Here is an 11,884-nt window from a genome sequence, read left to right as displayed (position 1 = left end):
CATTCTCGATTAGAGCGAATTAATTGCAATATATGTCTAGCTCCACTCTCCACGGAAGAAAACCAGCTACCAAGCGACTTCTACGCTTCCCATATAACTAGTCTAATACGCAAAGGCTTCCTGCGTTTTGCCTCTCTTGGCATGTTTTATACATTTGTTAAAGTTGAGAAAATTGTTCAAAATCATTTTCTCTCTGAATAATCTTACATGAGAGATCCCTTCCACCAAGTCATCCATGATGTTGCATACAATGGACTTGTTTTTCCAAATATTTTCTTGCGACAAACATCGTACGGAAATGGTCCCATTTTTCATGTTTGAATACATAGAAATCCGTGGATCACATGGAAGCGAAACGGTTAAAAAATGAGGTTAGCCAGAAATTAAAAGAAGAGCAGCATAAGCTGCGCAAACTGTCTAAGATGGTTAATTAATGTGTATTGATGTATATTAAGGTTTATAATACAAAGAGGAATTGATTCAGATTTCCTTTATTTGTATTGTAGATTTTTTTAATTTTTAATACAGAAGAAAACAGCGTGAAAAATAGTCACAAGCGGCTACTTACCCCATTGTTGACAACGTTATGGAGGGAATGTTATGGCTGATCCGGGTAGTCAGCGCCCCTAGCGAGTGCCCCAAAATTGGTCCGTGGAAATAGCAGACGAAACACCTAGCAGACGACAGTTCTGGGACCTCTAATGTTAGACCATGGTTCTTGTAAGCCAGAGTTGATATCCACGGAATCCTAAATAAAGCAAAGTTTCAATGGAATGCAGACCTTTCATGTGTGATACTATTGACAACAGCATATATTGACTGTGTTCCACTACTTTGACAAACTGTTTCCTTACACATTTTTTGTAATATACAGTACCCGCCCTTAGTATCCGAACGCTGGAGCCATTTAACCAAGCGTCTTATGGTGAATGATGTGTATAATACATAATAAATAATAATATGTAATATATAATACATCTATATATTGTAACGCGGGGAGTTACTTGAAGACCCGGGTAGTGACTAAGACACGTTTATTGCTGCACTGCAACAGGTATAAGTATACTGGGGCACAGTAAGGAAAAAATACAAGTATTTATGCACTTTTGTGGACAGCAGCTACCGGGGAAAATAACCGCTGACAAGACTGCCGGACATCTCGGGAAGAATTGCGGTTGATAACTGATACAGGAGCGCCGGACGTGATAACTAGTCCATTGGGCCTCAATAACCGCGACATCTCCCTCTCTAGATAGCGAGTCGTCCCGACCGCTATTACTTTCCTATAAAACTCTACATCCCAAAAACTCGACATACCATGGGAAACATTTGACCCCTCTACACTCTACAAAGACAACACCTTGCCAAACATCAACTGAGAGAGAGAAAAATAAACAGTACATGAGTTCATGAAATAACATAAGTTGGGGAATTTTTCCACTTTCAGCAAGTCAACCGCTCCCACCATCGAAGAATTTCCATGCAGTGTCATTCGTCTCCACTAATTGGGTCTCCAGTTTGGTCAAGTCCTCCCCTTTGCTTCTCCTTCTCTGTCTCCGGCTGCTTTCACGCCGCTCTTTTTCTTCTCTACATTAATTCCTCCAACATTCTCTCGATTTTTTCCAACCTCATTTCTACCCGTGTAGTGTTTCCCCTTTCTTGTGATAGTTTTATATACACATTCTGCCGTGGTTTGGGCAGTTTGGTCTTTTAGAGCAACTGCTTCCAAACAGCGACTAAAATAATCAGTAATAATTAAAATATAACTATTTCCATTAGGCGAAGCGGGAGTAATAGGGCCTAAAAAATCCATGCCTATTACTTGGAAAGGGGCTTTAGCAATTTCATGGGGGTGCAAAAGAGCTCTATATGTGGAAGAAGTGTTAGCTATACAAGTTTCACAAGCTTGACAATATTCAAAAATATCTTTTCTCATTGTAGGCCAATAATAATGATTTTTGACCTTCAAATACGTTTTATAAAAAGCTAAATGTCCACCCATCGGTGCGTCATGTAATTCTTTTAACACTAAATGGCGGAGCGATAAGGGTAACACTACTTGACAATTAATTTCGTTACGCTTACTATTTTTGGAAGGCACTTCGTGGCGATAAAGTGTACCTTCTATAATTTCAAAATATTCAATTTCTTTAGCCCATTCGGGTTTAGATTGGTTATTTTCCTCATTGAGTTCTCCTTTCTCTAAATAATTTCTAATGGCTACACAAAGGTCGTCTTCTAGCTGTTTTCCAGAAATTAACTTAATATTATTTGGTACCGGCTGAATACTAGCTACTTTCAATCGTGATAAACAATCAGCATTTTGATGAATACGTCCAGGCCTATACTTTAATTCATAATTTGTAGCAGCCAATAGTATAGCCCATCTACCTAACCTACCGTTATTATCTTTCTGATTTTTCAGCCATTGCAAGGGACGATGGTCACTAATAATTTCAAAGGGTTTATCCAAGAGATAATGTCGGAAATGTTTAATTGCATCAATTACGGCTAATGCTTCTTTTTCAGTTGTACTGTATTTCATTTCGGCCTTTGTCAATTGTCTACTAGAGTAGGCTATTGGATGCTCTTGCTCATTCTGCATTTGAGACAGCACGGCTCCTATTCCATAATCGCATGCGTCAGTAAAAAGCAAAAATTTTTCGTTAAAATTTGGATAAGCGAGGACTGGGGGAGTTACCAGAGAAGTGCGCAATTTCTCAAAGGCAACCTGTTCCTCCGTTCCCCAGGCAAAAGGTTTCCTACTTAGATCTTTGTGCGTTAAACGAGTTAACGGCTTAGCTATTGAACCGAAATTTTTAATAAATCTTCTATAATATCCAGCAAGCCCAAGAAATAATCTCACTTCGTCAACAGAAGTTGGCGTTTTGTAATTCCCTATCTTATCAATTTTAGCAGGATCGGGTTTAATACCATCCGTTGAAATTACATGGCCTAAATAATTTACTGAACGCTTAATAAACTGACATTTGTTAAGTTTCAATTTCAAATTCGCTTCTTTTAATAGGGTAAAAATTTCTCTGATATCTCGTAAGTAATTTTCAAAAGTGTCTGAAAAAATTATGACATCGTCCAAATATACTAATGCTTTACTTCCTAAGACGTCTTTTAGTACGTAATTCATTAGTCGTTGGAAAGTGGCTGGTGCATTACACAAACCGAATGCCATTCTTTTAAATTCGTAAAGATTATTTTCTACCACAAAAGCGGTTTTTTCAATATCTGGATCATGAACTTGAATTTGCCAATAGCCGGAAGCTAAATCAAGAGTTGTGAAGAATTTTTTTCCATATAATTTATCTAAAGTTTCGTCAATTCTTGGCATGGGAAAAGAATCTTTCTTTGTAATACCGTTTAATTTCCTATAATCGACGCAAAATCTTATTTCTCCATTCTTTTTCTCTACTAATACCACGGGTGAAGCCCATGGGGACTGTGAATATCGAATTACGTTTGCTTGAAGCATTTCTTGCACTTTGTCTTCTAATAATTTCCTTTGGTTATTTGTTACTCTATATGGGCGTTGTCGAATCGGGCCTTGTCCTTGGGTATCAATTGTGTGTTTAATAAGGTTAGTATTCCCTAGTTCGGAATCTTTTGAAGCAAACAAGTCGTGGAAGTCATTTAATAATTTAGAGAGCGGTGCTTGAAATTCAGTGTTGACTTCTGAAATTACAATAGGCTCAGTTATTTCGTTAGGCTTAGCTTCTCGTTGATCTAAAGCTATTTTTCCGATGACATGATGAATAATTTCAATTACGCCTAATTTGGTGTTTCTTGGGATTTTGACTTGATTTAACGAATGGTTTTCAACTACAATATTATACGTTCTATCTCCCGATACTTTTCCGATAAATTCTTCAATATAAACTCCTGCCGGCAAATTTTCTACTGGTGTAAATATAAATGCGGTGTTAGGGGAAACATACGGAAATGAACCCTTTAGCTGGCCTACAATTACGAGCGACGTCTGACGAGATAGCGTCGTCTTTTTGACCGTCGTAACTGCCATTTCCGGTACCCTAAAAACAGAAGATGAGCCTTGCCCATCTCTAGCTAGATAAATGCTCTTCGTTTCTCCATCAAGCTTAAATGCGTGTTTCTGAATTGCGTCCCATCCAAGGATACAATCTTCAGAAATACCATTTGTAATAATAAATTCTTGTTGTAAAATTGACTCTCCGTATCCAACGGGCAAAATCACTTTTCCCAACGTATGTAACTTTTTCTCCCCTACATCATATAAATCGAAATCAAGCTGACTGCAGATCACCTGACCTCTAGGGGGCAACTTTTTAAATAATCTCTCGTAAATAATACTTTTAGACGCGCCTGTATCAAATAATGCTTGTAACGGGACCTGGAAAATTTTTAATGGAATTCTTGGAGTTGATTCATTCGTAATGGCTGTTAACTTCGCGACTTGTCGGGATTTGAAATGAGGCTCTTCATCAACTGACCCGAAGCTACAGTTGATCCCTACTGGTTTCCCTGGTTTTGAGGGGAACCCGGTATGTTAGGCCTATTGGTGCTTCTGAACTTAGGGCAAGCATTTGATTTATGGCCGATGTCCCGGCAAGAATAGCATATAGGAGGCTGAGCTTGTTCTAGTTGTTGACGTTTATAACTACGACAATTAGATTGAATGTGACCGCGATAGCCACAAAAATTGCAAATTATCGACGGCTGTGTAGGCCTATTGTTGGTGTCGTTAGATGATCTCGGAAACGATGGTGTAGCGTTTGTAGGCCTATTCTGTGTGTTTGAGAATTGTCGATCCCCACTATTGTTAGGGAAGCGTGGTGGAAATGGTCTACCATTACTATACTGGTTAACAGTAGGCGTTTGAAAAGAAACTTGCTTCCTGTATGCTGCATTTGCCGGATAAGAGACGTCGTTTTGATTTAGTTGAAGTTTTTTCACGGTTTGGATAAGCTCATTAAGTACGTCTTTAATTTCTTCGCTTTCTGTTTTCTTTTCCACGACAGGTTTATCCCCGTGGCGAATATTGGCAACTGCCTTATTCACAGCTTCTTTTTGGTCTATTATCATCTGCTTAATTTCTTTTAACTCGGCACTGCTGGTGTCCTGTGACCCGTCTATGGATCGAATAAACTCCTGTTTTTCGCGATCGGTTTCCAACGCTTCTAGTCTGAGGGCATACACCCGTGTTGCTGCCACCAGTTCGTTAAAATCTTTAAATTCCTTATATTTGACTTTTGTCTGCAATTTGGAGTCTAATCCCTAAATAAATTTTTGCATGAGAATAACTGCAAACGATTTTTCGGAATGACCTAAGGGATACGCGCGTTTAAAAATTTCCTGTATACGTAGCGCGTAATCGACAACTTTTTCACCTGGCTTACGTTTGGCTTTGTTAAACTTTTGAAGATATAAGTCAAAATTTTCATCACCATGAAAATGGTCAAGCAATGCTTCTTTAATTGCCTCATAATCATGCGGATGTTCTTTTAAAATTGCCTGAATGACGGAAAAAGCTCTGTCCGTTAATTGAGCACGTAACATCTGAATAGTTTTTTCTTCTGACCATCCCGACCCATCTACTATACTTTCAAATGATTTTAACCAAGAGTCAAAACGAGTAATAGGGCTTCCGGTGAAAGAAGGAAGTAATTGTAACCGGGAGAAAGTATGTTGGTTATTTTGAAAATCGTCCAAATCTCTGACTGTTGCTGCTCTGGTGGGGGAAGTATAGTAGGCCATGTTGTTGTTTTGAACTGGCAATCGAAATCCTAAATTTCCCTGTTGCGAAGTCTGAGACTGCGCTGGAACGCTGCTCGTAGACGATAGAGATTCGCTGTAACGTCTGCGACGCTCCTGGGTGGTGTAATCAGTAGGCGTGGACGTCGGGTCGAACATCGACGACGGGCGAAGCGAATAGGGTGGTGGACGGTGTGTCGCACTGGTATCGGTGGTTGTGGGGTTCTCTCCTCTTGATGGTGTGCTGGTTGTTGGGCCGCGGGTTGTTGAGGTACGTCCTCCGCCGTATGGGATGGTAGGAACCGTTGCAATCGGACCTTGACTTGGGAGAGTGTTTGTCTGATCTCCTCTGCCAGCTGCACGTTGTTCGGGTTGACCGCTCCTGGGAAATTGTCCAATTTCCTCAGCAATGAGTTGATTTCCGGAACTAGCGGTTCCAGCGGAGTCAGCAGGCGTAGCTCCCGCAGGTAGAAGATTAAGTTGCGGATGTCTATCAGGAACGACTGTTGATGGGTCAGTAGCTGCACTTCCAGGTGGGAGGATAACTCTCTCACTTCGTGCGTTAGATGTAGGTAGCGTACTTCTCGGTGTCTGATTGAAGTTCCAAAATTCTGAAAAGAGGCTAGGACTGTCTCGTGTTTCTGTGGTGTCACGCCTTGCAGTTCCGTGATGCAGTGAATTTGACTCAGCAGAAATATCAGGAATTGTCTGGCATGTGATATGAAGATTGATTTCAGCACGGACGCTTGGGCTTCCGATTGGGTTGTTTTCTTCACCTGTGCGTGTAGTTTCACCTGTAGGATCGACGTCAGATGTCTCAGCAGAATCGTTGGTTCTGTCCACACCGTCGTTGGATTCGTTTCGGGTAAATAGTGGTTCGATAGACGGATGTCTTGAATCAACCAAATTAGCTGTACCCAGGTCTTCGGATCGGTCGACTGAAAGTCCGCTTCTCTCTCCTTCAGGCTCTTGATCGCAAGGATAAGGTACGGAAGCTGGCTCGTTTTGGGCTGGAATATCTTCTGTTGATTGTTCTTGATTTTGTTGAATAGATGTCGTAGGCTCAGGTTCAGTTGATTTTCCATTCGGTGAGTTCCTCGTGAAAAACCCTAACACAGTTTTTGCTACTGAACTAGACTTAGGCGAAACTTGTGGAGGAGACTTAGCTGGAGACATACGCGCAGCAATTCTAGCAAAAATAGAGGGTGAACGCTTCCCTGAAACGGTACCAGAGGCCAAACTACCTCTGGGTTTCCGTCTGGAAACAAGACAAGACGAGCTACGGCTTCGTACGCACCGTTAGATCTAAGCTTACTTACTTGAGAACTAACTCTAGATGGTTGTGTACTTACAACGGAAGAAGCGGGTTTACTAGCCGGTTCAGAAATTGGTTTGGGAGTGGTACAAGCTGGACATGTATCAGGTGCAATTTGGGGTTCAACATGCAACTTATCGAAATTAAGTGATCTAGCAACAGTTGGCTCACTCGGCCGGGGAACATTAATTTGGGGCACACTGGGTTGTATGGGAGTTCGTGGAATTTTAGACCCGCCAGTAATAACATCATCATTCATTGTGGTTGAGTTCAAAAAGCGCTGCCACCATTATGTAAAGCATCCTCCCTCTCGGGTGAATGACTTCACGGATTAAGACAAATATATGAACACGGAACTCGGAGGCGTTTACCCACAATTATGACAGTGTATTACTAGACTAGGCCATAAGAATTACACGGGAAAGGACACACAATATGACAAGAAAGGGGATAACGAGCCAAACCATAATGACCAACAGAATAAGGGCAATTTGGAAGCTTACCGATGTAGCGCGAGCGTTACGGGAGCGCACGTTGGTAAACGATATGAAGTGGCTTGTGGTAGCGAGAGCGGGACGCGGGGAAAACAGACAAGAAAATGGAGACGATTGGAAATACAATTCAGATAGGCACTTACGGAAACAGGTAGTCGGAGAAGCACTTGTAAGAGAAAACACTAAGGCAAGTTAGGTGTCGAACTAGTGTTGTTGAAGGCAACTGAACATTTAGCGAGCTGCTAGTTGTCTGATCTTTCTTAGATTTTGGGTTCACCATGAAACCTCGCATTTCGTCAAAGTGGCGTGATGCTGTTGACGTGTCGCTATGTCGCGCGTGCAGCCAATCAGAAGGTGTTTGTTTAATGGCTTGATTGGCGTCGCGCGTGCGACCAATCAAACGGATGTTTATTTAATGGCGTGATATGCATCGCACGTGTAACCAATCACGGAAGTTTGTTTAGTGGCGTGATGTGCGTCGCACGTGTGAGTCAGACAGCAGGTGTTCAATTGGGTCAACGCTAAGATGTCTATGACAAATGGTTACTATGCGGATCACAATATTCGAATAATATGCAAAAGAAGAGTAAATGCAAGAGAGTAAAATGTAGACATAATTATATACCAAGGGAGAGTAAACATAATATTATAAGAATGTGGGTGTAATAATTAAATGTATTTGTAGGCCTTCGTTACACTACAGAGCTATCGCGAAAATGTCAAGCAAGGGGAAGACAACCGGAAGAGCCTCAAGGATGAGTTGTTGAAGGGGTTGATGTATTCCAATGAGTGCCAAAAGAAGGCACCAAACAAGGATCTTGATATCGTTCATTCAAATGCTACGTACTACTTGTGTGGCTACCTCGTTCATTCTCGAGCAGAGCGAATTAATTGCAATATATGTCTAGCTTCACTCTCCACGGAAGAAAACCAGCTACCAAGCGACTTCTACGCTTCCCATATAACTAGTCTAATACGCAAAGGCTTCCTGCGTTTTGCCTCTCTTGGCATGTTTTATACATTTGTTAAAGTTGAGAAAATTGTTCAAAATCATTTTCTCTCTGAATAATCTTACATGAGAGATCCCTTCCACCAAGTCATCCATGATGTTGCATACAATGGACTTGTTTTTCCAAATATTTTCTTGCGACAAACATCGCACGGAAATGGTCCCATTTTTAATGTTTGAATACATAGAAATCCGTGGATCACATGGAAGCGAAACGGTTAAAAAATGAGGTTAGCCAGAAATTAAAAGAAGAGCAGCATAAGCTGCGTAAACTGTCTAAGATGGTTAATTAATGTGTATTAATGTATATTAAGGTTTATGATACAAAGAGGAATTGATTCAGATTTCCTTTATTTGTATTGTAGATTTTTTTAATTTTTAATACAGAAGAAAACAGCGTGAAAAATAGTCACAAGCGGCTACTTACCCCATTGTTGACAACGTTATGGAGGGAATGTTATGGCTGATCCGGGTAGTCAGCGCCCCTAGCGAGTGCCCCAAAATTGGTCCGTGGAAATAGCAGACGAAACACCTAGCAGACGACAGTTCTGGGACCTCTAATGTTAGACCATGGTTCTTGTAAGCCAGAGTTGATATCCACGGAATCCTAAATAAAGCAAAATTTCAATGGAATGCAGACCTTTCATGTGTGATACTATTGACAACAGCATATATTGACTGTGTTCCACTACTTTGACAAACTGTTTCCTTACACATTTTTTGTAATATACAGTACCCGCCCTTAGTATCCGAACGCTGGAGCCATTTAACCAAGCGTCTTATGGTGAATGGTGTGTATAATACATAATAAATAATAATATGTAATATATAATACATCTATATATTGTAACGCGGGGAGTTACTTGAAGACCCGGGTAGTGACTAAGACACGTTTATTGCTGCACTGCAACAGGTATAAGTATACTGGGGCACAGTAAGGAAAAAATACAAGTATTTATGCACTTTTGTGGACAGCAGCTACCGGGGAAAATAACCGCTGACAAGACTGCCGGACATCTCGGGAAGAGTTGCGGTTGATAACTGATACAGGAGCGCCGGACGTGATAACTAGTCCATTGGGCCTCAATAACCGCGACATCTCCCTCTCTAGATAGCGAGTCGTCCCGACCGCTATTACTTTCCTATAAAACTCTACATCCCAAAAACTCAACATACCATGGGAAACATTTGACCCTTCTACGATCTACAAAGACAACACCTTGCCAAACATCAACTGAGAGAGAGAAAAATAAACAGTACATGAGTTCATGAAATAACATAAGTTGGGGAATTTTTCCACTTTCAGCAAGTCAACCGCTCCCACCATCGAAGAATTTCCATGCAGTGTCATTCGTCTCCACTAATTGGGTCTCCAGTTTGGTCAAGTCCTCCCCTTTGCTTCTCCTTCTCTCCCGGGTAGGAATTTTATCTAGGTCCAATGTTGTTGCCGATACAGAATCGGCCATTGGTTCAGGATCAGAATCGCACATCGGCCCGGGTCATTTCCAACTTGAGTCGCCAAACCTTGTCCATTTCTGCTATGCCAATATTACACATGTATTTTGGTAGAACACCGGCAAGCAGTGTTGATCCGGGATTAATTTATCAATATTGGCATAACAGAAATGGACAAGGTTTGGCGACTCAAGTTGGAAATTACCCGGGCCGATGTGCGATTCTGATCTTCAGCCAATAACAGTGAAAAACAACATTGTATCAATGTTAAAAATTGAACACCTAACCAATGTTATAAATGTATTTTGGTAGAACATTGGCGAGCAGTGTTTATCCGGGATAATTTTATCAGTAGTGGCATAACAGAAATGGACAAGGTTTGGCAACTCAAGTTGGAAATGACCCGGGCCGATGTGCGATTTCGATATGCAGCCAATAATGGCGCAAAACAACATTGGACCAACATTCAACATTCCAACATCAAAAATTAAATAGTAGCCTAAAACAAAACAATAGCTTTATTCATCATAATATAAAGTAAAGACAAACCTAGCCGGATTTGCCGGATTTGAACCCTTGATCACTGTACAATAACTTCATCTTTCAGACGCTTTATCCACTTAGCTATTTCTATACATATAAAGTAATATGTTTTCCGGAGTAATTCCGGAATTTGGTTAAAAACTTAGAAAAAATTTCCCAGTGAAAACCAAAGTTAGTTTAAATTTAGTACGTGGTTACAGTTCTATTATTTTTACTGATTATAGATACTAATTTACACAACAATCATTTCATTTTCATGTTTAATCGTTAATTTATACCAAACATTTCAAAAATACAACAAAAAATGTAATTAAAATAACAAATTTAAAAAGCACACCCGGGTAGGAAACAATACTGACCATTCTGTTTTCTCCATCCGATGTTGATTTTAGGTCGGTTCACATCGTAAATGCGTTATCAATTACATGAGATTGGTCCATGGTTGGAAAAATATTGGAATGTGGTCTTCCAAAAACCAAATCAATTCCATCCTGGGCCATTCTTAGAAAGTTGAGTTTTAACGATGCATGTATCCCGCTACTAAACCAATGTCGGTACAATTTCGAACCTTTGCTGTTGTTCGATATCGACTAGCCAATAATAATCCAATGTCCAAAACCCAAATTTCAACGATTTATATATCCCAATATTTATCCAATGTCAATACAATTTCGAATTTTTTATGCTGTTCGATATCGAAATGCCAATAGTACCCCAAAGTCAGAAATTTAAGTTTAAACGATATATATATCCATATACTAATCCAATGTTGGTACAATTCCAAATTTTAGCTGCTGTTCGATATCGAAATGCCAATAGTACTCCAAAGTCAAAAACCCAAGTTCAAACGATATATATATCTATCTACTAATCCAATGTTGGTACAATTTCAAAATTTTGCTCTTGTTCGATATCGAAATGCCAATAGTACCCCAAAGTCAGAAACCCAAGTTTAAACGATATATATATCCAAGTACAAATCCAATGTTGGTACAATTTCAAATTTTTGCTCTTGTTCGATATCGAAATGCCAATAGTACCCCAAAGTCAGAAACCCAAGTTTAAACGATATATATATCCATATACTAATCCAATTTTGGCACAATTTCAAATTTTTGCTCTTGTTCGATATTGATTAGCCAACAGTAAACCAATGTCAGAAATCGATGTTTATCTCCCGATACTAATCTAATGTTGAAACAATTTCGAACTTTTGCTGTTGATCGATATCAATTTGACAATACTAAACCAAAATTAGGAAAAAAAGATTAAATGATCTATATATTCCGATACTAATTCAATGTCGATACAATTTCGAATTTATGT

The sequence above is a fragment of the Daphnia magna genome, linkage group LG5 (genome assembly GCF_020631705.1).
Source record: "Daphnia magna isolate NIES linkage group LG5, ASM2063170v1.1, whole genome shotgun sequence".
Taxonomy (NCBI): domain Eukaryota; kingdom Metazoa; phylum Arthropoda; class Branchiopoda; order Diplostraca; family Daphniidae; genus Daphnia; species Daphnia magna.
The sequence above is the reverse complement of the archived record's forward strand: the minus strand, read 5'-3'. Positions refer to the sequence as shown.